At 45.9% G+C, this 23,883-nt stretch overlaps 1 protein-coding gene across 8 annotated transcripts in view; it reads right to left on the bottom strand.

Moving 5' to 3' along the window:
* Positions 1-17,682, bottom strand: part of SNX10 (sorting nexin 10) — a 63,101-nt gene extending 45,419 nt beyond the window's left edge. For 2 of the 8 annotated variants that reach the window (XM_020993397.2, XM_078150996.1), the window contains exon 1: positions 17,350-17,682. The gene's annotated coding sequence lies outside the window, so the exon portion shown is untranslated. Of the gene's footprint in view, positions 1-1,303; positions 1,439-16,685; positions 16,843-17,349 lie in introns of those variants that run through there. The other 6 variants (XM_020993394.2, XM_020993399.2, XM_078150989.1 and 3 more) reach the window with 4 other exon arrangements.
* Between the last annotated feature and the right edge of the window lie 6,201 nt (positions 17,683-23,883).

Here is a 23,883-nt window from a genome sequence, read left to right as displayed (position 1 = left end):
TTTCAACTTTCAGTCAGCCTTTTTGGGAATTTACAAAGGCTGCAAACAGTTCTGCCCTCAGGCTGAGCAAGGCTGATCTCTAGCCCACATTTCTTCTGGGGGATAAACATCTTTCGGTTCCCTGCATCAATGTCTGATCAAACTCAATGTTTTTCCGAAAAGCGGTGCCCTGAATTGAACCCACGCTCCAGCTGCGATCTGACCAGGGCAGGTTGCCAAAGGACTCTCGCCTCCCTGGGACTGAGCACCGTGACTTTCCAAACACAGCATCAGATCTCATGAGCTTCCTTGACTCACTGAGCGTGCACACCCTCTGTGACCTTTTTCCGACAAGTGACCTACTTCAATGATTTTGTTCGAGCCTCTGCTTTTCTGATCCTCTCTCCAGGAGAACCCATTTATTTCAGCTTCCCCTCAGCCTTCTCTTTCTACCCCCTTTGTGACCTACCGTCATCTCAGAATGTGCTTTAAAAAAGAAAATCACATGACATTCATAGGTTACGTTCAGATTGACATTCAACAAATTTGAAATAGGGGCATCCATAATAAAAAAAAATTCTAATTTTCACTAAATTTCAGCCTTGCCTTCCATAACCTGTTTACCTCAGTTTCCTTGGCTGTAAAATGGGGATAAGAAGAGTATTTACCTTACAAGGCTTTCATGAGGATCAAATGGGAGAATATTTGTAAAATGCTTAGCAGAGTGTTTGGCACATGGCCAGTGCTTAATTAATGCTTGCTTCTTTCCCCCCTTCCCCTCTTCTGTGACATAAGATAAAAACCACAGGTTTCAGAGTCATTTAGCTGAACGAGACAGCTCCATCCTAGATCATTAAAAAGACACAAACATACAGAGTGTATATGTTTCCATTTTGCCAGAAGAGGCCTCAGATGCCATAATCAATCAATCAATAAAGAAGTGCCTACTGTGTGCAAGGCACCGTATTGGTATATGGAGACATAACCTGGAGTTGACCTCAGTGAGTAAAGCATCCTTGGATAAGTCAGAAGCTGTCCTAGCTCAAGGGATAGAGAAGGACCCCAATAGCGCCCAAGCCCAAGAGAACTCCAGGGTGAAGAAACTCCTCTGGCCAAAGCAGATCAGCCTCTTAGGGGATAAGAGAGCTGCCCCAGGCACTGAGAGGGCAAGGACCTTGTCCAAGGTCACACTGCCGGGATGTCAGATGCAGGGCTCAAACCCAGGTCTTCCTGACTCCAAAGCCTGCTCTCTACCCACTACTCCACACTGCCTCCTCTTGTAAAGAATAATAAAATAAAAAAGAAAGAAACTTAACTTTGTTACCTTCCCAGGAATCCGGTGCTCGGAGACTGATTCTGAGTCTTCTGTCAGCTGATTGCTTAGTTACAAAGTCTATTTTAACAGCACAAGCAGACCATAACTTCAGCTTGAGGAAGAGGGCAGGGCAGGTGGAGGAGTCCACCCCTTATAACTACGGCCCTCGGCCACAGGCTCTGCCGCAATATCCTGGCAAAGGTCCAAAGAGCTGCTGAGGCTGGTGCCAGCCACCCCCCACCCCCACCCTGTTCCTCATTTCTGTACAAGATCCGTGTAAACAGCTCAGTCTCCCAGAAGTGTTTCCAGTTCAAGTTCACAAGGCCACCCAGCAATGAGGAATCCCAGATTAGGCTACAATACGTATATGTCACCTTATTCCAATTGGAAAAAGTTTCTGTCAAGTAGATGGATAAGCACTAGTAGAGAGAAATGCAGTTCACATACCTTCGTTAAAGGTTCTCTTTCCTTCTTTCTCCTATCCTAACCCCCCACCCCACTCCCAAGAGAAAACAACCAGTTGCTTCCTCATTTGACCAGGGTCTTTTTTTTTCTCTTTTATTAACTTTCACTTACATACGGCACTTTTTTCAAAGCTAGAATTAGGGGCTTTTCCAGTAAATGAGGCTCAAACACTGAATCCAGCAGAGAAGTCGTCACACAATAATCACCAGCATCTACAGCTAAAGTCATTAATCCAACCAGACCAAGAGGGTGTTATCAGCTCCACCCTTTCAGGCATCTTTGACAAAGAGGAGTTGTGGGCACAACCCACTCCCCCACTTCCTCTCTTATAACAAAGAATTTTTTAAAAGAGGGAGAAAGCAAGGTCAGAGAAACCAACCAATACATCAAGAGTCTCATATTAAATGCAATATTCTCCCCCCTTTCCCCACAGCCTCCCAACTCCACAAAGAAGAGGAAAGAGGGAGAGGAAGGAGGCTAACCGTATATTTATGGTTATCAGCCAGGTGGCACAACAGGTACTAACATCTGCAATAGCTATAAAGGGCTATAAGACGTTGAGGTTTGCTAACAGCTTTATAACTAATTATGAGATCCTCAGAACACCCGTGCGAGGTAGGTGTTCTCATTATCATCCCATTTTATGGAAGAGAGGAAAGAAGGAAGGAAGGGAAGAAGGAAGGAGGGAAGGAAGGAAGGGAGTGAGGAAGGGTGAAAATATAGAAAAGAAGTCATTCAGTTTTTCAAGCTGAGTCTGAGACACTGACTTGCCCAGGGCCAAGTGTCTAAGGCAGAATGTGAATTCAGGTCTATCCATTCTATCCACCTCACTGTGAGATCTTCCAGGCAGAAGACACATTGGTTTGACCTTGCATACAAGCACAGAACACAGGACCTAGGCAAGGCCAATTCAAAGCCTGAGGAAGGTTGTGTTGTGATACATTGCACTGGGAGTAAAGCCAATGCTGTGGGCCCTGGCCCAGGATCCCTCCTCCATCTCTCACTCCACCTCCGACCCCACTGCAAAGGTGGTTCGTTCCGCATTCCTCAGATGCCTGTGATTTCCGTCAGTGCCTCCAATGGATTCAGCAGCATGAACAGTCCCAGGTCAAATGCGCGTGTGTCATCTCTGTATGTATTTTGCAAAATTCTTGCACTGGTTGACCGGTCTGCAGACTGGGCTCCCTGCCCCCTACCCACATGGGGAGCAGGGACTCTTCCCTTTGTATCTGACACAGAGCAGGCCCTGCCTAAGAGCTGGCTGAATTGTCAAATGCTTTGAAAGGCCCCCAGCTTCAAAAGATCACCACACAGAACAGCATCAAATGCTCTGAAAAACAAAAGCAACCCTTAGGAATGGGACGTGGGAAAGAGGGGCCCAGCCAGCCTAAATAGAAGCCACAGCCAGGATCTCCCAGTGATCTCCGGGGAGGGTCGGGGGGGGGGCACTATGCTACAGCAACTGGGACATGTGGCCACTGGCAGTTGGTTCGGTTTAACTGGTTTTCTTTGTGGTAAGGCGGGGTGGGGGTGTTGAGGTTTGGGGCCGAGTGAGCGGGTTAGGGTTATGATGGCATCAGAAAGCCATGAGAACAATCTATGTATACACTTGATGAAGCCACAGAGGGTGCACAGAGGCTCTGGCAGATGACAGCCCCACAGCCCCACAACTGAAGAAAGATGCAAAGAATGAAGGAGTCCACTTTCCTGATTGTTGTTACAATCACAGGGGCCGCCTTGGTAGCCACCTTCACTCGGCACAAATCCACTTCTGAGATGAAATGGCAGCTCAGAGGGCACAACCAGGAGGGTCACAGCTGGCGCTGATGTCCAAGAGCATTCACTGATGGGGCATTCGCTGAAGAAAAAGCTAGCCTGGCAGGGCCTCCCCACAGAGGGTCCTTGGGCATCCAGGAGGCTGCAGGAGATGACTAGACTTTTATTTGGGGGGAGGGGTACTCAGAGGGAAAAAAGAGGAACCGTCAGTGACCTCAGACCACTTCCAAATCTGATCTTGGCTGGATCATCCCTTAGAATCCAGGGGATCTGACTGTGGGTATCTGTCCTATGGCCCTGAGTCAGCTCCCCTGACAGTGGGGTCTGGTAGCATCTACTGGTTGGCAACATTGGAGGCATGAGATGCCCAGAGTGTTCTGGGCATGTGTCCTCTACTCATGGGCCACACCAGGTATGTTCCTTCCCCACTGGGGCAGGATAACTGGGGGATAATATGCTCCTGTGTCTGGGGGGAAATTTTTTCTTTATTAGCTTGCTATTCTATTTAATCAAATGTCTTCTGGTTTAAAAAAAGGGGGGGAGGGGAGAGAAGAGAGAAGGGATGAGGAAGAAAGGGAAGGGGAGGAAAGGGAAAGAGAGGGGAGGAGAGGGGAGAGAAAGAAAGGGGAAGGGAGAGGAGGAGAGGGGAGGGAAGGAAAGGGGAAGGGAAGGGAAGAGAGGAGAGGGAAGGAAAGGGGAAGGGAAAGGGAGGGGGAGGGGAGGGGAGGCAGATCAGCAGTTGGATTCCAGAGTCCTAAGCATGGAATTCCTAGAACTGAGTCAACCAGACTGAAGCCTCCCCCCCAGATGGAGAAATCTGCCCTGTGAACCATCTCCTGGCCTGGCTTTTCTCTGCTCCAGACCCACCCCAGCTCTCCAGCCTCAGGGTCACAGAATCCCAAAGAAAGCTCCCTCTCCTCCAGGTCCATCCATTACCACACCTGAAAAGGATGCATGTAATGATTTCAGAGAATCAGGAAGATTATCACAGATGGGGACAAGTGAACCTGGAAACAAGCCACATCAGAATCACAGAAACAGAAAAGAAAAATGACCCTTAGGAGACAACAACAGCAGCGACCACTCTTGGTCTCAAGGAACAGCTACTGAAGCCCCTTTCAGAGGTGGGGGTCTAGGGGTGAGGAATCAGACACACATATGGTTCAGCTGGTCCATTTTACTGAACTGTTTTTTTTTTAATATGGGAGGATTCAATGACAGAAAAATTAAAAGGCATTAATAAAAAAAAATATAACAAACACTGGTCTAACTGAATCAAAAGACAGCCCCAAGCATACAGGAAGCACTTAATAAGTGCTTGTTGCCTGAATGGCCATGCATCTCCATTCATAGGATTACCTAACCGGTGCAGAGGGACACAGAAGGGCCTTCAATGTAAAACCATTGCTTATCAGGGCAGCTAGGTGGTGCAGTGGATGGAGCACCAGCCCTGGATTCAGGAGGACCTGAATTCAAATCCAGCCTCAGACACATAACTCTTACTAGCTGTGTGACCCTGGGAAAATCACTTAACCCCATTGCCTAGCCAAAAAAAAAAAAATGTTTATCCAAGTGGAGCATAAAGTCCCAATCAAAGAAGAGATCTGCCCTCAAATGTTCATTCCTGAGTTCCCATCACCAGCTGCCCAGTTTCCATATTCTTGCTACCTAGCTGGGTCACTATGTGTGAACTAACTTTGAAAAGACAAAAATGTAGATATTCCCAGATTTAACCATATTTATGATGCACCTGCAGCTTACAAAGCAATGGGGATCCATATATGCACTATGGCATAGGCCTTGCCCTCTCAGAGCTTGTGATTTACCAAGGGATGAATGAATAAATGAATGAATGAATGAATGAAAAAGCATTTCTTAGGCACTTACTGTATGCCAAGCACTGTGCTATACACTGAAGATTCAATTACAAATAGTAATGAGAAGAAAGGTAAACATGGGTAATCATGCTACCAGCTAGGCTGACCAACGTTCCTAGGCACAGAGAGTCAGGAGAAAGGGGGAAAGAGGGAGATTTTTGAGCTGGGGGAGCAGGGAAAGCGTCCTGGAGCAGGGGTCACCCAGACAAGGGCCTTGAAGGACGGGAGTTATTCCTTGAGGACCCCTTCCAGAACAGGGCAGCATTGAGTTCAAATGTGTGGCACCAGGAGACAAGAGGAGATGGAGGCATTCTAGGTAAAGCAGCATTCTCGTTTGCCCAGAATGCAAGGGCACGCTGAAGGAAAGGAACAGGAAACAAAGCTGGAGAAATGTCTAAAGGAGGCAAAGATTGGAGAACCGTGAACTGCCAGTTTATCTTCTAGGCCAAGAGTCCTCCAGACGTGTGTTTGCCTAGAAACTTCCCCCCACAGGCAGAGACTTCCCCATTCTGCTACTGCTACCCCCCCCAGCAGATGCCCACTCTCCCCAGCTTTGGCATCTAGAAGGTCACAAGCACAGCTCAAGCCTCCCATGATGAGAGCCGCTGCCTCTGCAGTGAGTCCTGTGGAAGGGAGAAAGAAGGGGGGAGGGCCTGGGGGAGGCAAGGAAGGGCAGAGGATCCCAAGAATGGATCTGGAGACCTGGGCACACCTGAGATGCTCACTCAGCCGCCAATGTATTTGTGTGACTGGATCCATCACCAGAAACAATACTGTATGCACCGTAAACAAGAACAGTTTGAAAATCACTGCTCTAGGTAACAGGGAATGGTGGAAGGCTTTTGAATAAGGGAAAAATAAAGGAATTCTTTACTTTTTTGTGTCATGGACCCCTTGGGAAGTCTCTGGACACCTCAGAATAATGTTCTTAAATGCATAAAATACACAGCATTATGAAGGAAAACAACTGTGCTGAAATTAATAAGTAGTTGTTTTTTCCTCATCTAAGTTCATGGACCCTTTGGAAGTCTGTGGTTCAAATCCTTCCTCTGACACTTATCTCGCTGCCCTCTTGGGCCCTCAGTTTCCTCTTCTGTAAGATTATGGAATTAGGTGTAGAGGAGGAATAGCAGGCTGGACTCCCAAATTCTCTAAGGTGATGGAATCTTGATTACTGTCATAAAGATTTTTCAATTTATTGATGCCTCTAGTTTTTCTATCACAGTTCAATCTAGATATCTCACACACCACACACACACACACACACACACACACACACACACACACACACACACACACGTCTTCTCTTGCATGAGAAGAAGACTGATGGCGGCAATGGTGCCCTCGAAGATGACCTCAGGTGCTGACCCATGTGAGATCTTCCAGGACAAATACAGCATCATGTCGGCCACCTGATTCATTCCCTTATTATTCATCATTAGTAATCATCAAAGAACAAAAACTAAGGCAGCCCCTCACTCTGGGAGACTCAGGTTTGGGCTGAACCCTAATAGAACATCTCAGATCCTCACTCACTTTTAAATTCATGGTCATCTCAGTAACCAATTCATTTGGGAGTAGAAAGAGGCATTTGCCAAAGGAAGCAAGCTTCCAGGACAGAGCAATAGGGAACCAGCTCAATAAAGTGTGGCCAGCTCTTTATGCTCCTCCTCCTGACCACTTAGTCTGCCTGGGGAGTGTAGGAGGGAGGAGGAGGGACAAGTATTTATTAAATGCCTACTTTGTGCCAGGCAAAGCACTTAACAAATACTGTCTCATTTGATCTCATTGGCTCCTGTTTCTGAAGTTAAGACTTTGGGTTGCCAGGCACTTCCTTCTATGAAGTCTTATTTTCTTAATAATAAATCATAAAGTTGTCATTTATATGTCACATTAGAATGTGAGCTCCTTGAGAGCAGGGGCTGTCTTGCTTTTTTCTATTTCTTATTTCCAAGACTTAGTAAAGTGCTTTGTACACAGTAAGCATTTAATAAATGCTTTACTCATTCATTCATTCATTTATTCATTCATCCATAAAAGGATTGATGGCCGGTAAGTCTAACTCGATCATTGGATCCTAGATTGACAGTTAGAAGGAACATTTAAAAGACATCTACAGTCTGCCCTTTCATTTTCTACATGAAGAAACTGAAGCCCACACTGGTTAAATAAAAATAATAATTAGCATTTATATAGCACCTACTGCATGACAGGGACTGTGCTAAGTGCTTCTGCCCAGAGTCACAGAGCTAGTAAGATTCTCAGGAAAGATCTGAACTCTGTTCTTACTGATGCCAAATCTTGTGCCCCACCCACTATACCACACTGCCTATGTCCTAAGGAAGAGAGGCAGCATTGGAATCAGAGAAGCTGAGTTCAAATTCTGACCTTCCCCCTCAATACTCATGTTAGCTGTCTGATTTGGGGGCCAGCACCTTTGAGTGCCTCAGTTTTCTCCTGTGTAAATGGAATTAATAAGATTGGCACCATCTAACACTAAGGAAATATGCTTTGTGAACCTTAAAGTGTGTTGTATGTAACAGCGACCTATACGGGTTACTGCTGTGATTCTATGGAGGAGGCAGAGGTTGAATTGGGTCTTGAGGTGAGGCCCGATTGAATAGGAAGAGAGAAAGAAACATGGAGAGCAAAGACTCACAGTCACATGTGGGGGACAATTAGAAAGATCACGGTTTAGAGCTGATGGGGGCGTCAGAGGCCAAATCCCTCATTTTAAACAGGAGGTTAAGTGACTCTCCTAAAATCACACAAGTCGGAAGGGACAGGGATAAGATTCAAACCCAAGCCCCCCATGGCCATCCCATCCCATGCCCACTCACTTGGGGCGGAGGAAGGGTAGATTATGTGGTAATAACTTGAACACGCATCCACTGGGTTTAGACTTTGTCCTGCCACCAGTAGGAATCTGGGGGTGCTTTTTGCAAGATGGAAATGTATTTTAGGGAGATTAGTCTGAAAATAATGAGCAAGATGGATTAGAAAAGGCAGGGAAAGGAGATGAGGAAGGACTCTTGCAATAATGTAGGCAGGAGGTCAGGGAAGCTTGAACGAGGTAGGTGAGAATGGAACAAAAGAAACGAAGAAATAGGAGAAAAATGTAGAAAGTCGAGAACCTGGGTTCAATCATTTTGGGAAATCCAATCAGCCTGCCTTGGACACAGCTGCCTGACCTATAAAATCAGTGGGCTGGGCTAGATGGCCCATAAGATACCTTTTCTCTCTCAGTCTATGATCCAAGACATGGAAATGGCTTAAGTGCAGATAAACAGAAGAAAGGAAAGAATTAAACATGACTTTCAGGTTTCCAGCCCAGATGACAGGAAAAATGTGTCACAGATAGAAATAAGGAAGTGGAAGAGGGAACCAGTTTTGAGTAGCAGGCAGAAGGAAGAGGCATTCAGTTGGGGACTCACAGAGGACAACTTGCAAGTAGAAATACCCAGGAGGGAGGGAGACACTCCTGACTGGGTTTGTATGGAAGATTAGGAAAGAAATCAACTGCTGGGGTAAAAGCTCCCTACTCCATAAAAGTTGCTGAGGACAATAGAAAGAAGTCTGGCAGAAATTAGGTTTAGACCATGATCTCATACCATGTTTCACCACAAGAGAGCAGGACTAGAGGTGAACTAGAGAAAGGCCCGATATCAAAAAATCTCTTTTGCAGAGTGTATCCCCTCATATAAAAAGTAATAAGGGAGCTATCAAGCTTTGTGGCCTCCACTCACGGCAAAGAAATGCAACACAGGAGGCGGCAGGCCTGAGTTCCTGGCCCAGCTCTGCCACTAGCAAGCAGTATACAGGGCAAGCCATTGTGTGAAATAACAAGATCCCCGAGCCTCAGCCTCCTTATCAATAAAACAATCAGCAGGGGAAGAGAAAGAGGGGATTTCAGTGGTCTCTGAGACTCCTTTCAGCTCTGCTGCTCAATAAATAGAGGAAATAGTCAGACTGAAAGATTCCATTCACCACAGGAAAGAGGAACCTGCCAGGAACTGTGTGACTGGCTGGTCCTAATTCGGTCAGAACAAGATGTAGTTAATCAAGTAAGACATTTGAGGATGTGAGAAGTAATTTTAAAAACCAATCCCTCCCCCCAAAAGGGGAAATAGATCAGAAAAAAAATTTTTTTAAATTTAAATATAAACAAATTCAATTTAATTTTAAATAGGGAAATGTATTGTTTTTCCCATGAATTATAATTGTATATTGTTTTTTACAACACCTTCATTTTTTAATATATCCCCCATACACCCAGCAAGTTATCCCCTGTAAAAAAAAAGTTTTTTTAAAAAAGAACATTTTAGCAAAACTAACCAACATAGCAACCAGTCTGATGGTATATACTATATTCCACAGTCACGGTCTGATATTTCAGCACACCCACAGTCTGACACTTTGAAATGGGTGAGAGAACATTTTCTCGTGGGGGAGGAGGAAGGGAATAAGTACTTATATAGTGCTTACTGGGGTGCCACTCACTGAATTAAGCACATTTAACAAATGTTCCATTAGATCCTCATCACAACTCTGGGAGGTAGGTGCTATTATTAGCCTCATTTTACAGATGAGGAAACTGAGGCAGACAGAGGTTGAGTGACTTGCCTAAGATCACACAGCTGGGAGGTGTTCAAGACCAGAATTGAACTGGGCTCTTCCTGACTCCAGGCCCAGAGCTCTATCCACTGCGTTACCAGCAGCCTCTGCCCCAGGGTCCAAGCTCCATCCTTAAAATAATCATCATATAGTTTTGTTTATGTTTCCAAGATACCAGGAATTTACTCCAAGAGCTAATTCCCAATAGATAGATAAGTAGTCAAAATAATCAATCAACAAAAGAGAGGATTTTTTTTAAGTTCTCGAAAGAATTATAAACTGTTAAAAAAAAATACAAAATATTGCTCCAAATCTTTAATAATTAGAGAAATACAAATCAAAACAATTTTGAAGTTTTGACCCATTGGAAAAGTTGTGACAAAAGATAGGAGTAGTCAATATCTGAGATACAGGGGTGGGGAAAGGCAGGCTCATTTATACATTGTTGGTGGAGCTGCGAATGGGTCTAACCATTCTGTAAAGAAATTTGGAATCAGAAAGTGATTAAAATTCTACACTTTAAACCACAGACCCCACTACAAGGCACAGACCCCAAAGAGGTCAAAGACAAAAAGAAAGGCCCTACATAAACATGAGGGCCCCAAAAAGGCCCTAGAAAATATTCTTAGCAGCACTTTGTGGGGGACACCTTGATCCCAGCTTTGCATCGCATTGATACAGCTGTCCTTCAAATGACAAGAGGCTTCTCAAGTGGTGATAAGACGGAAGTATCTCCCTATGTGTTTTTCCCAGGCAACAGGTAACCTAAAGGTAAACCAATGAAATAAACTTCCAAACTCACAAAGCATTAAAAAAAAAAAAGAAAAAAGAATCAGTCCTGCATTACAAGAGCACAGACCAGCAGAAGGCCAATCAATGACCTTCGTGGGGCCTAGAAAAAGGAGATGGATGGCAGTGTTTCTTGGAGACCACCCTGTCCTCCGATGGGAACACTCACCCACTTTTTGTCCCTTCGATATACAAGGCACACAGCGTCAGGCCCCAAGGCAACTCTAGAGGGACCCTAAGCTGAGTAACAAGATTCCCCTCACCCATCCACCTCCAGGGGCCTTTCCTCCTTATTTCCCAAGCAACCTTCTCGCCCTAATTCAGTTTCTCAAATACTGTTCCCTCCTGGGAATTAAATCCACAAGCTGGCCAGTAAAAACATCCGGTCTGCTAGGTTCTTCTATTTTCCACTGTAAATCATTCAGTGTCCTGCTGCTACAAGCTAGTCTCATGTGAGCTGAGGTGGCAGGGGACAGCTTTCCCAGGGCCTCCTCACCTCCTGCCCATTTCTGAATCCTGACATTTCAGACCTTGGACCCATGGCACAATACCGTGGATTGGAAGAGCCTAAAATAGATAACCCAGGAGGCCTGGCAACCTGTCCTAGTCACCACTAATGCTCCATTAGGAAACACATTAGCAAATAGGTCTAGAGGTAAATCAGTAGAGCCCCAGCCTTGGAGAAAGACTACTGAGTTCAAGTCTGGACAGCTCTGAGACTGTGGACAATCCACCACACCTTAGTGTACCCACCTGTAAAAGGGAGAGATCAAAATCAGCAGAGGCCAGCTGTGAGGATCTACATGAGAAGATGCAGCTGGATGGTGCAGTGGATAGAGCCTTAGCCCAGGAGTCAGGAGGACCTGGGTTCCCAACTGGCCTTGGACTCGTATTAGCTGTGTGACCCTGGGCAAGACACTCAACCCCAATTATCTCCAAAAAATGAGAAGACAGAGATAGCAGGACTGGATAAATGTCAGTTATCAATCATCTTTTGTTCCCTCAAATAATTAAAAATAGCCTAATTTAGCTATCTAAGCATCTGGACAGTAGAGAAACACATTTTTTTTAAACTTTAAAAAAATTCTGTATTTAATAGTATTTTAATTATTTTTCCAATTACATGTAAAAATAATTTTCAACATTCATTTCTGTAAGATTTTGAGTTCCAAATTTTTCTCCCTTCCTCCCTTTCCTCCCCAAAATAGCAAGCAATCTGATATAGGTTATACATATGCAATCAAGAAACACATTTTTTTTAAGGCAATTGGGCTTAAGTGACTCACCCAGGGTCACACAGCTAGTTAAGTGTCAAGTGTTTGGTCTAAGGATGGATTTGAACTCAGGTCCTCCTGACTTCAGGGCCGGTGCTCTATCCACTGTGCCACTTAGCTGCCCCCAAGAAACACATTTTTAAAGCCATGTATTAATACCTACTCACTCCAATATGCAATGGATTCAAGATTTCATAGCTGAGTACTCCCTCCAACAATGCAGATTGCAGCCCACGGAAGCCTCCCCAGCCTGGGGAGTCACGTCTTGCCTAAGTTCACCACGGCAGGTGGGAGGGAAGAGGGGAAAGGGGGAGGGGGAGGGGGAGTCTACTCAGTGAGCTGGGAGCCTTCCTCAGTTCCTCCTCCCATCTACAGGATACCAATGGGGCATACTCAATGTCAACCAACCAAACATTTTATTAAGCACTCACTATGGACATAGGTAACCCCTGCCCTCTTATGTGATTTTCCCATCTTTTTCAAACATACCTTTCTTCAAAAACATCCTTTGTCAATCAATCAATAAGCATTTATTGAACACGTGCTGTGTGCTGGGCACTATACTAACAATATAAAGACAAAAGAGAAACAGTCCTTCTAGGGGTTTACATTCTACTAGAGGAGACAATATAAAGAGACAGCATGGTGCAGTGGATACTAGACCGAGACCTAGGAAGACCTGAGTTCAAATCCAGCCTCAGACATTTACTAGCTGTGTGACTCTGGTCAAGTCGTGTGAACCTATCTGCCTCAGTTTCCCCATCTCATCTGGAAAATGAGCTGGAGAAAGAAATGGCAAACCAGTCCAGTATCTCTGTCAAGAAAACCCCAAATGGGGTCACGAAGAGTCCAACACGACTGAACAACATAATTAATTCTTGCTGTGGATGCACTATAACCTGCTCATGCCCCCTATCGTCCCCACACATATTTTGCTTAAAATCAACAGAGATGTGAGAAGCCCTGGGGAAAGCTAACTGTCCTCGGCGTGAAAGAAATGAGACGGGGCCCAGAAGAAATAAGGGGGCTGAATAAGCCAGACCAGTCAGCAGACCTGTAGGCTGAGGCGGCAATTCCTGTGTACGATGGCCTTGGGCTCCATGTCACCTCCAGAGCTGCTGGCTAGACAGTATTTTCTTGCCCAGACTGGTCACAGTTTGTTGTGACTGGATTATTTTGCTGTGGTTTTGCTTCTGGTGACCTGGGCCAGCTCTCCAATCTGGATGCGCTCCCAAACACCTGTGGCTCTTTTTAGCCTGAGACTTGAGTTGGGGGAGAGCATTTGCCAGGGGAACTCACGCCTCATCTTGTCAGAGGTCTTTGCAGACTGGAACATCTCAGGCACTGAGCATTCCTTTTCTAGTCTGAATCATGCCTGAGACATTTATTAACTGTGGGAGCCTGAGTGAATCAAGATACCTTCCCTTAGAATTATAGAATCACATCCTCAGAGCTGAAAGGGACTTCAGAGGTCATCTGGTCCCCCCAGCCCAGTCTCGCCAGAAGGACATGAGTGAATTTAATCCTCCAGCCTCACCAGGCCAGTCTGGAGCAGAGGCGCACAAGGCACCTAAGTCTTCCTGACTCTAGGGCCCACTCTCTCCACTGCATCACAGTGGGAGCTCCTCTCTATCCCACCCTTCCTTCCTTCCTACCACTCCCATGAGCCTCACAGGTATCCCAGGGTCATTATCTCTCCATCATCCTTCCCTCTCCCCCCACCCCAATACCTCTACTTTCCCTGGGCATAATGTACACTGTTTATCTCACACATAAAAAATTACTCAGGACAGCTCCAAAGGTAGATGCTATCAGAGGCATTATTCCACTTAACAGATGAAGAAACTGAGTCTCAGAAAGCGTAACTGACTTGTCCATGGTCCCACAACTAGTAAATGGGAGAGAGAAAAGGTTTAAACTCAAGCTTTCCTGACTCCAGAAGTCCAATGCTCTTTCCACTATAATGTTAAAGCATCATCCTTCCCACTCTCAACACAAACTTTAAGTCCTGTAATCAGACTGCCGAGTTAAGAGGGTCGTCAATCACTGACAAAGCCTCTCCCTTCTACAATCTACTTCCTAAAAATGGCAAAGTTGTCAACCACCGAACAGAGGTTATTTACAAATTTTCTCTAGAAGAGCCTTTTTTTATTTTATTGAAACCTTTTTTAAAAATATCCTTCCTCTCCCGATAGAACCTATAACAAGAAAAAAACCAAGGAATAGTGGCAGTGTGTGCATCATTTCAAACCAATAGTCCCCCGCCTTTGTGCCAAGAAGAAGAAAGTGTGTGACTTCACCCTGTCTCCTCTGGGAGAAGACTGAACAGCCCCATTATAGAAAATGGACTTAATCTACAATTCCATTTACTTGCCCTGAAAAAAATAAGGGCTGGTGCACATATTCTCACACTACAACTGACAACGAAAATCACGTCATCTCCAGATGAGTTTTCTTTGAAATGCTTGGATTTGCACAAAAGAGCCGGGTGTCAGAAGAGCTGCCATTTGCCCACCCAGAGCTCGGCGTGCTGCTTGATCTTGCGTGGGTCTGACCTGCTCTGTGCTGCTGAGATTTCCTATCAATTGACCAAGCCACAAGCATTTATGAAGCACCTCCTATGTGCCAGGCTGGGCTGAACACTGGGGAAACAAGGAAAGGCAGAAACACAAGCCCAATGGTCTCCAGGAGCTCATGATCTACTGGGGGAGGCCGCATAGAAATAAATATAGCAGGTTACATGTCATTCAATGATGATATGTAGATACAAACAGAGCAGAAGTCGGCTAAGCCTAGGAGGGAAGGCTGGAGGGGCTACAGGAGGGACTGGAAAGGCCTTCTGCAGATGGTGGTGTTTGAGCAGCCCTGAGCTTGGCCCCAGCTGCTCCACTCCACAGCGGGTAGGGAAGAAAGGGGCCTCATACTTCCTCAGGGACCTTGGGAAAGATGCTGCACATCTGGGCCCCAGTTACTACAACTGCAAATGAGTGAGCTGAACTACATGACCTGGGAGATGCCTTCCGACTTCTCAGTCCTCGGTCTTGTGACAATGGATCTGAAAGCAGGTTGGTTTGGGGGCTGCCCTAACCAGGTCCTCATCCTTCCCTCCAAAGATCACGGCATCCCCATTCAGTAGCTTTAGTGCCTCTACTTGGGGTGTCATATATACTTTATACACATGTCTGTGCACATGTATGTCATGCAAACATGTTATCTCCCCATTGGCATGCAAGTTCATTAAAATAAAACAGCTAAATATGGAAATGAGCTTTGTATGACATCACCTGTGTAACTGATGTCATACTGTTTGCCTTCTCACTGAGTGGGGATGAGCCAGAGGCAAGGACAGAATTCAGAACCCAAAATTGTTTAAAAAAGAATGTTAACAATAAATAGAAATTAAAGGCAAAAAAGAAATAAAATGGCTAGCATTTATATAGAGCTTTGCAAAGCTCTATCGCATGTTAATTACAATTAATTTGATTATCACAGCAAGTCTGCTTTAGTTATCCCCATTTTACAGATGTGGAAACTGAGACACAGGGAATTTAAGTGACTTGCCCAGGGTCACCCAGCTAGCAAGTGTTTGAGGCAACACTCGAACTCAGTTCTTTGTCTTTTTTCTTGCTCTATCCTTTGTTTCACTTTTGTCTCCTAATCCCCAGCACTCAGCAAGATGTCTTACCCAGGGTAAGTGCTTGGTTAATGCTTGTTAAGTGACTTAATTCCTGCACTACCGACTTAGGGGCAAGTCATATCATCTCTGGGCAGTAGAATCACTGCTGGGCCTGGAGTCAGAAAGATGTGAGCTCAAATCCTGCCTCAGACACTTAGCTGTATGACCCTGGGCAAGTCACTTAATTTCTGCCTCAGTTTTCACAACTGTAGAATGAGGATAATAGTAGCACCTACCTCGAAGGGTTGTTGTGAGATCAAATGAGATAACATTTGTAAAACACAGCACAAGCTGACGCTGGCACACAGTAGGCTATATAGCAAGCACTTATTTCCTTCTCCCCTTCTGGGCCTCACTTTCCCAGTCTGTAAAAATGAAGCTGGAAGGGATGATGCCTTGAAACTCAGACACTCCTTGCTTCTCTGAGCAGCACGTCTCCTGCGCTTATCTAACATTATCATTTCCCCTGAGGGGCTCCTCCTTCCCAATGGCTAAGGCAGCTTGGAGGACCCACCTCAGGGACGTTAAAAATCTAGACACAGATCCTTCCTTCTCGAAGCTCATCCTTCAGCATTCCCTAACTGGAGGAAGTGCGGGCTCCAGCCTTCTCCTGAGGTCCCCACGGACTTCCCGAGAAGGTCTACTGAATAAACAGAGCATCGTGACTCTGTCTATTCCGATTACGTTCGACCTCCTCCCCGGGGATATTTATCGAAAACTTGAACCTCGCCATATAGCGGAGACCAGGCTGGTCTGCACCAATGCCCGTGACCCGGCCCTCCGCCCCACCCGCAGCTAAGGAGCACAAGCCGGGCAGGTCGGGCGCATCTGGAAGGAAGGAGATCCTCCCCGGCCTAAGCAGTCCCACTCTCACCACCCCTCGCTACGACAGAAGAGGGAGCCCGGCTCCCCTCACTTACGGCTCCTGGTTTCCTCGGTGCGGGCAGAACACACAGAGTAGCAGACAGGCAAGCCGGCGGACGCGCGAGGAGGGTCTGCGGGCTCCTACGCAGCCGCCGCAGAGAGCAGAGAGCTGTCTAACTACGCGCTGCGGCTGTGGGGAGGCCTCCCCGAGGCCTGGGGGGAGGGGGGACAGTCAGACTAGGCTGTAGCATGTGACTGGTACTACTCCTGCTCCAGCCCTTGCCCAGTCCCTACCCAATCTCTGCCCAGCCCCTGCCCAACCCCTGCCCCAGACCCAGACTCTGCCTTAGATCCAGCCCCAGATCCCTCCTCTGAGCCAGTCTCTCTGACCCTGACCTAGCCCCCACATCCTGCCCCTGACCCAGACTCAGCCCTTTTCCCAGATCCAGCCCCAGATCCCTCCCCTTCCCAGCCCCTGCCCCCAGACCCCGGCCCTAGCCTCCAGTCACTGCGCAAGTCCCAGCTCCTGCCTTGGTCTCACACCTAGATCCCTCCTCTGACCCAGTCCCTAACCCTGACTCAGACCCTGGCCCCAGATCTAGCCCCGGATCCCGATCCAGCCCCAGATCCTTCCCCAGCCCCAGCCTTTGTCCCTGCCCCCGCCCCCAGACCCTAACCCAGCCCCATCCATAGTCCCCATCCATAGTCCCCATCCCATACCACTAGGGCCAGCTCTTCTTCCTTCTTCCGCCCGGAACCTGATCGGAATATTCTAGAGCGAAGCCCTTTCCCCACCTTCATCCGCACCCCCGATCTAGGAAGAGTTTCTCGAACGCGCTGGGCCCAGGAGTTCCCTGGGAGGGCTCGAGCTGTGAGGGAAGAAGGAAAACCCAGGCTTGTGCAACGGCGGCCAGCCCGCAGTTGAGGCAGGCTTTCTTGATGGCCCAAAGGCGATCTCGGAGAAAGTCTCCCCAGCAGCCAGAGCCAGCTAGGTTTAAGCTCCAGCCGCCTCTGTGGGTTGTCAGGCTCATCTGCTGGCGCCTGTTCCCTCGTTAACCTTCCTTAAAGGGAAAACAAATAAATGCGCTTTTCCTGAGCCAGAGAAGGCAACTTCCTCAGTGTAGTGAAAGCGCCCAGCTAGGAGTCTAGGCGTGTGCTTGGTTGCGTCCCAGGCTGGCCACATTCTCCCTTTGGACCCTCGGACAAATAAGTCACTTAACTTCTCTGATCCTCAGTTTTCTCATCTTTGAAATGAAGGGCAGCATTCTTTCCCTACCTATCTCTCAAAGGACTGTGGGGAGGAAAGTGTTTTGGAGACTTTAAGTGCTATGAAATGCATGGGATAATTGTGGGAAAGGCTCAACCTTGTGTCCCACATAAATGGAGCTAGACCAGGAATCAGGAGGAATGGAAGGGAGAGGACACAGAAACAAGAATTTATACAGAGCATATACTAAGTTCTTTACAAACACCATTTCATTTGGTCCTCACAACAATTTTGGGAACTAGGAGAAGTAATTTCTCCCATTTTACAGTTGAGGAAACTGAGACAGAGAGAGAGAGAGAGGTTAAGTGACTTGCCCAGGGTCACACAACTAGGAAGTATTTCCAGCTCAGGCTGGATTTGAACCCAGGTCTTCCTAACTTTATCCACCAAACCACCTAACTGAATATCAGGCTTAAGTATTGGTACCTTTGAATCTTGTCCTGAAAACCTAATACAGGAGATAGGTATGACAAGACCAACGTATGTCTGTGAAACCTGGACAGTCTACCAGCACCATGCCAGGAAATCTAACCGCTTCCATTTGAATTATCTTAGGAAGATTCTGAAGATCACCTGGCAGAAAAAAGTAGCAGATACTGAGGTCCTTTCCCCAACTAAACTGCCAAGCATTCCAACTTTGCTTCAGAGAGCAAAACTCCGATGGGCTGGCCACGATGTTTGAATGCAAAATGTACACTTGCCAAAAAGACTATTTTCTAGAGAATTCACACAGGGCAAACACTCACATGGTGGTCGGAAGAAGCAATACAAGGGGCAGCTAGGTGGCAAAGTGGATAGAGCCCTGAAGTCAGGAGGACCTGAATTAAAATCTGGCCTCAGACCAAACACTTGACCCTTACTAGCTGTGTGACCCTGGGCAAGTCACTTAACCCCAATTGCCTAAAAATAAAAAATAAAACAGAAGCAATACAAGAACACTCTCAAAGTCTCTCTTAAGAACTTTGGAATTGATCTTGTGATGTGGGAAACCTGGTATGTGCCCTCATCAGAGAAGGTGCTGTGCTCTATAAGCAAAACAGAATTGAAACATCTCAAAAGAAATTCAAGATGTGCAAATTTAGAGAATGTTCACATGGACTATTTGTGTTCAACCTGTGGTACGGCATTCCAAGCTCAAACTGGTCTGATCAGGCCCAGTCTGGACACACTGAAACTGGACTCTAGCACAGTGATGGCATTTTGGTCGTCTTGGAGAGCAGGACAACAGCCAAAAATAAGGGACGAAACAATCCATGCCCTCAAGGAGCTTACATTTTAACATCAGCTGTTTGATCATGGGCCAGAGAACCACTCAGAACTCTCTGAGCCTCCCTTTCCTCAGCTGTAAAATGGTGACCCTAACTCTTATACTACCAACCTCAAAAGGCTGTTTTAAGGAAAGTGTTTGGCAAATTACAAATAACAATAACATTAAACATTTGAGAAATACAAACAATTCTTCCCCCAAACTAGTTTCCAGGTTATTACAGCTTCAGTTAAGATGGTGTAATTTAGTCAGTCCTTTCAAACCAAAATCTGTCAGATTTCAGTCAGACTACCTCCCACCCTTGGATAAATAGGACAGTCTTTGCCCTTGATACCTTCCCATCTCTCCATTTTTTTTCTTTCTGGTGAGGTAATCGAGTTAAGTGACTTGCCCAGGGTCACACAGCTAGTGTCAAATGTCTTAGGTCCGATTTGAACTCAGGTCCTCCTGACTCTAAAGCCAGAGCTGAAACACCTAGATGCCCCCAATCTCTCCTTTCTTTCAGAGCCACCTCCTATACAGGGCCTTTCCAGATTCTTCCTTCTCCCAAAGACTTCCCCCCACAAAAAAAAAAAAATTACCTTGTCAATGGCCTTGTCTTCATATTCCAAGTATTTTATATATTTATATTTATATATCACATATAATTGCAAATATAACCTATATATGACATATAACACACACATAAATACTTGTCTCCGCTGACAGAATGTGAACCCTTTCAAGACAAGAAACACTTAATTTTTGCATCCCAAAGCCCAGCACCGAGTAGGCATGTCATAAATGCTTAGTTGATGAGATGGCTACTGAAACTCACAAATGCATTTTCCAGATTCCCCCCCTTCTCTACCTCCCAGTCAACAAGCATTAATTAAGCAGCTCCTATGTGCCAGACACCATCCTAAGCTCTGAACAAAAGAGGCAAAAAGAGGCAAAAGACAGTTCCTGCTCTCAATGAGCTCACAGTCTGATGGGAGAGACAACATTCAAACAACCATGTACAAACAAGATGCTGAGGTCAGGGGCAGCTAGGTGGTGCGGTGTATAGAGCACTGGCCTTGAAGTCAGGAGGACCTGAGTTCAAATCCGGCCTCAGACCAAACACTTGACACTTACTAGCTGTGTGACCGTGGGTAAGTCACTTAACCCCAATTGCCTAAAAAAAGCAAAAAAAAAAAAAAGAAAGATGCTGAGGTCAGCCTCAGGAAAATCACGAAGATCAAGGATTGGGTAAGGCTTCTGAACTTTCGTTGAGTCTTGAAGGAAACCAGGAAAGCTGGGAGGTGGACATGAGGAGGAAGAGCATTCCAAGCCTGGGGAAGACAGTGCAAATGCTCAGAGCGCCACATTTGAGGAACAGCAAAAATTAGTGAAATTGAAGGAAAATTTGTCCCCCTCCCCCCAATAATATTAAAGTAGAAAACCAAATACAGCACCAGGCAAGCCTGCCAAGAGCCCTTCCCCAGCTAGACTGACTCTCTGTGTCTGACTCTCTGTGATCCCATTTTGGGGGGGTTTTTGGCAGAGATACTGGATATTTGCCATTTCCTTCTCCAGCTCATTTGACAGGTGAGGAAACTGAGGCAAACAAGAAGAAGTGACTTGCCCAGGGTCACACAGCTAGTAAGTGTCTGCAGATTTGAACTCAGGAAGATGGGTCTTCCTGACTCCAGGCCTGGCACGGTATGCACTAGGGCACGCCCTAGCAATCCTTTCTTTTTGCTAATGCAGTGAATCTATTTCTGCCTCTGGTAGCACATTCAAGTCTGCAGAGCATTGACAAGCTCTGGAGATACAGCACAAGAAGTCTTGCCATTGGGGAGATTATACTCTACTCCAGGAAATAACTCACACTGACGTAAGTAAAGTAGATAAAAAAAAGTGTCTAAAGGATATAATTCAACAGGCTTAGAGCCCTTGAATTCCCAGACACCACCCCCAGCATCCTAATTTATGGCTTGTAATCTCAGTATCAATGAGAAACTCAGTTCCTGTTCCTTTTCTCAGTTCCAAGCTGGGGGTCACCTTGTCTCTCCCCGCTCGTCCACAGATGGGTGGGCCTGGCTATAGGTGGGGCACACTCTCCTTTTTGAGGAGATCTGTGGGGATAGCAACCATCCATTTTATAGGATTGAGAGCACCTAGACCAGCCCCCTCCATTTTACAGATGACAAGACTGAAGTGCAGAAAGTAGAGTGACTTGTCTAAGGTCAGCTGGGGTAGCAAGTAACAGAGGGTTCTGGACTCTTCTCTGATTGGAAATCCACTTCTTTCTACAACAGCCTCTCTGCTGGGCTTTGCTCCTTCCTGTGTTCTATCCCTAATTCTGGGCTCTTCTCTCTTCTTGCTAGTTCCTTTGTGGGACCAGAGACCTGTTGGAAGTGAGGAGGCATGTCTGGTGAGATCTCCAGCTTAGCTTTTCCAAAATAGGAACAATTGTACATTATGCCTTATCTCCAGGCTCCTCTTGTTTTTATTTCCTTTCCACTGTCTGAGGTTAACAAGGTCATGGGGGCTGCCTGACATTCTAATCCCAGTGGCTGTTAAAAATACTCACTCTCAGCTGGTTTGTGATACCCAGGTTGGCCTTCTGCCTGTCCTTATGAGTCCTGGCCAGCAGGCTCCTGATGGCAGGGTGCTTGGGAACTTGAGCCAGGCCCAAAGATAGGAAGGAGGAGATATATGGGGATGAGGAGGGGTGGGGGAAAGGCCCACTTTGGTTTCCATGGGGAAGGGAGGAAAAAAGCAATCTTGGAAAAAGTTAAAATTTCTGCAATTCCTGTTTGTCTGTTTTTGGCAAGGTAATCAGGGTTAAGTGACTTGCCCAGGGTCACACAGCTAGTAAGTATCAAGTATCTGAAGCCATATTTGAACTCAGGTCCTCCTGACTCCAAGGTCAGAACTCTCTCCACTGTGCCACCTAGCTGCCCCAAATTTCTGTAATCCTTAAAGCTCCTTCTAATGTCTAAATTATGTCTAATGTCTAATGTCTGAAATTATATAATGTCATTCCCAGTCCCTCCTGATCAGAAAGAAACATATGTACCCACCTCCAAATTAAATAGGGAGGATGCCCACAACCAAAGAAGGCACTGAATCCTTGTTCATTCTCTTGTGAAAATTACAATGCTCCCAGGGGGCAAAAATGCATTTTGATCTGTCCAGACTTGTTGGTGACCACCATAATGACACGATGGCATAAGTAAGTTTTATACAAAAATACTCCATTATGTAATTTTTTAGGAAACACCTTGGGGAATAAAGGTTAAGCAATATAACAACAGTAATAAGCAACTTTTACAAGCCAGAGCTAGGCACTGTGCTAAGCACTTTACAATTATTACATCATTTGAGCCTCACAACAACCTTGGGAGGGATGTGCTATTATTATCCCCATTTTACAGATGAGGAAACTAAGGCAGAGATCAGTGAATACATGTCTGAGGTTGGATTTGAACTCAGCTTTTCCAGTCTCTAAGCTCCCTGCACCGTGGTGCCCCCTGGCTGCCCTTAATATAATTAAAATTTAGACAGCTTAAAACTAAGACTTTAGGAATCTCCTCTATGAAGACCTTCTCTTACACATTTTCCTCATGACAGAAAAAAAATTTAAGTCAAATGTTTCCACTTCTCAGGGAAAAAACGTTCCCTTCCCCCAAGTTTTTTCTTTGTTTTCTCTCAATATTCACAGTTTTAAATATCACATGAACTTCATATGAGGGGTATCATATTTCTTGCCTTCTCAATGGGTGATGGGTAGAGGGAAAGAGGATTTGGAACTGAAAACAAAAATAAGGAATTTAAACTAAATAAATAGATAACTGATTGAATGAATGAATAAATGGAGAGAGAGTGAGAGAGACAGAGACAGACAGAAAGAGACAGAGAGAGAGACAGAGAGAGAGAGAAAGAGAGATGCCACATGAAATGACTGGAAGTGCAATAGCAAGCTATGGTGGAAGAGTGCACTGACTTGAAGAGACTGTAGGTTCAAATCCTGCCTCCATGTCTCTGAACCTCAGTCTTCTCATCTATAAAATGGGAACAATAATAACTCAAGCACCTAGTTCACAGGATTGTGGTAAAGCTCAAATGCAATAAAGTCTATACACCATCTTGCCAACCTTGTAAACCTGGGAGCTGCTGTTGAACTAGGTCCTCTTGTCCTGCCCTTGATCCCAAGAGAGCCCAGCACTTCCCTCATTTGTGCAGACAGAAGCAGACAAATTCCATTCCACCAGGCTGAGCAATATGTCCCAGGAAGACAGAAGACTGAGCTGACTGAGAGGCCACCATGCTGATAACCTTCTGTATTCCCTGTAATGGGGCCATTCCTTTTCATTTCATTTCTAGGAATCCAGTCCATGGACAATGTCAGCTATTTGTCCTGCAGGGTCAGCCTTCCCCAGACACAGCCCACCGTGATGGCTCCTCTCTCCCCGGGCTAGCCCCAGTCCTACTGAAGAAGCCCCTTCCTGTGGCCCTGCCAGGGATCTCCATGGTGACCAGCTGGCTTGAAGACAAGTCCTCTTATACCATCCATACTGGACTGAGAGAAGATACTGGGGGCTCACACAGGGAGAAAGAAAGTTGGAAGATCTAAGAGATTAGGGGGGAAAGAAGGAAGAAAAAAAAGAAATCACTGAAGAAACAAAAAGAAAAAAATAATACTAGCTAACATTTATTTAACGCTTACTATGGGCCAGGCACTGTGCTAAGT

The sequence above is a fragment of the Phascolarctos cinereus genome, unplaced genomic scaffold (assembly GCF_003287225.1).
Source record: "Phascolarctos cinereus isolate Bilbo 61053 unplaced genomic scaffold, phaCin_HiC Scaffold_1;HRSCAF=81, whole genome shotgun sequence".
In the NCBI taxonomy this organism is placed as follows: Eukaryota; Metazoa; Chordata; class Mammalia; order Diprotodontia; family Phascolarctidae; genus Phascolarctos; species Phascolarctos cinereus.
The sequence above is the reverse complement of the archived record's forward strand: the minus strand, read 5'-3'. Positions and strand labels throughout refer to the sequence as shown.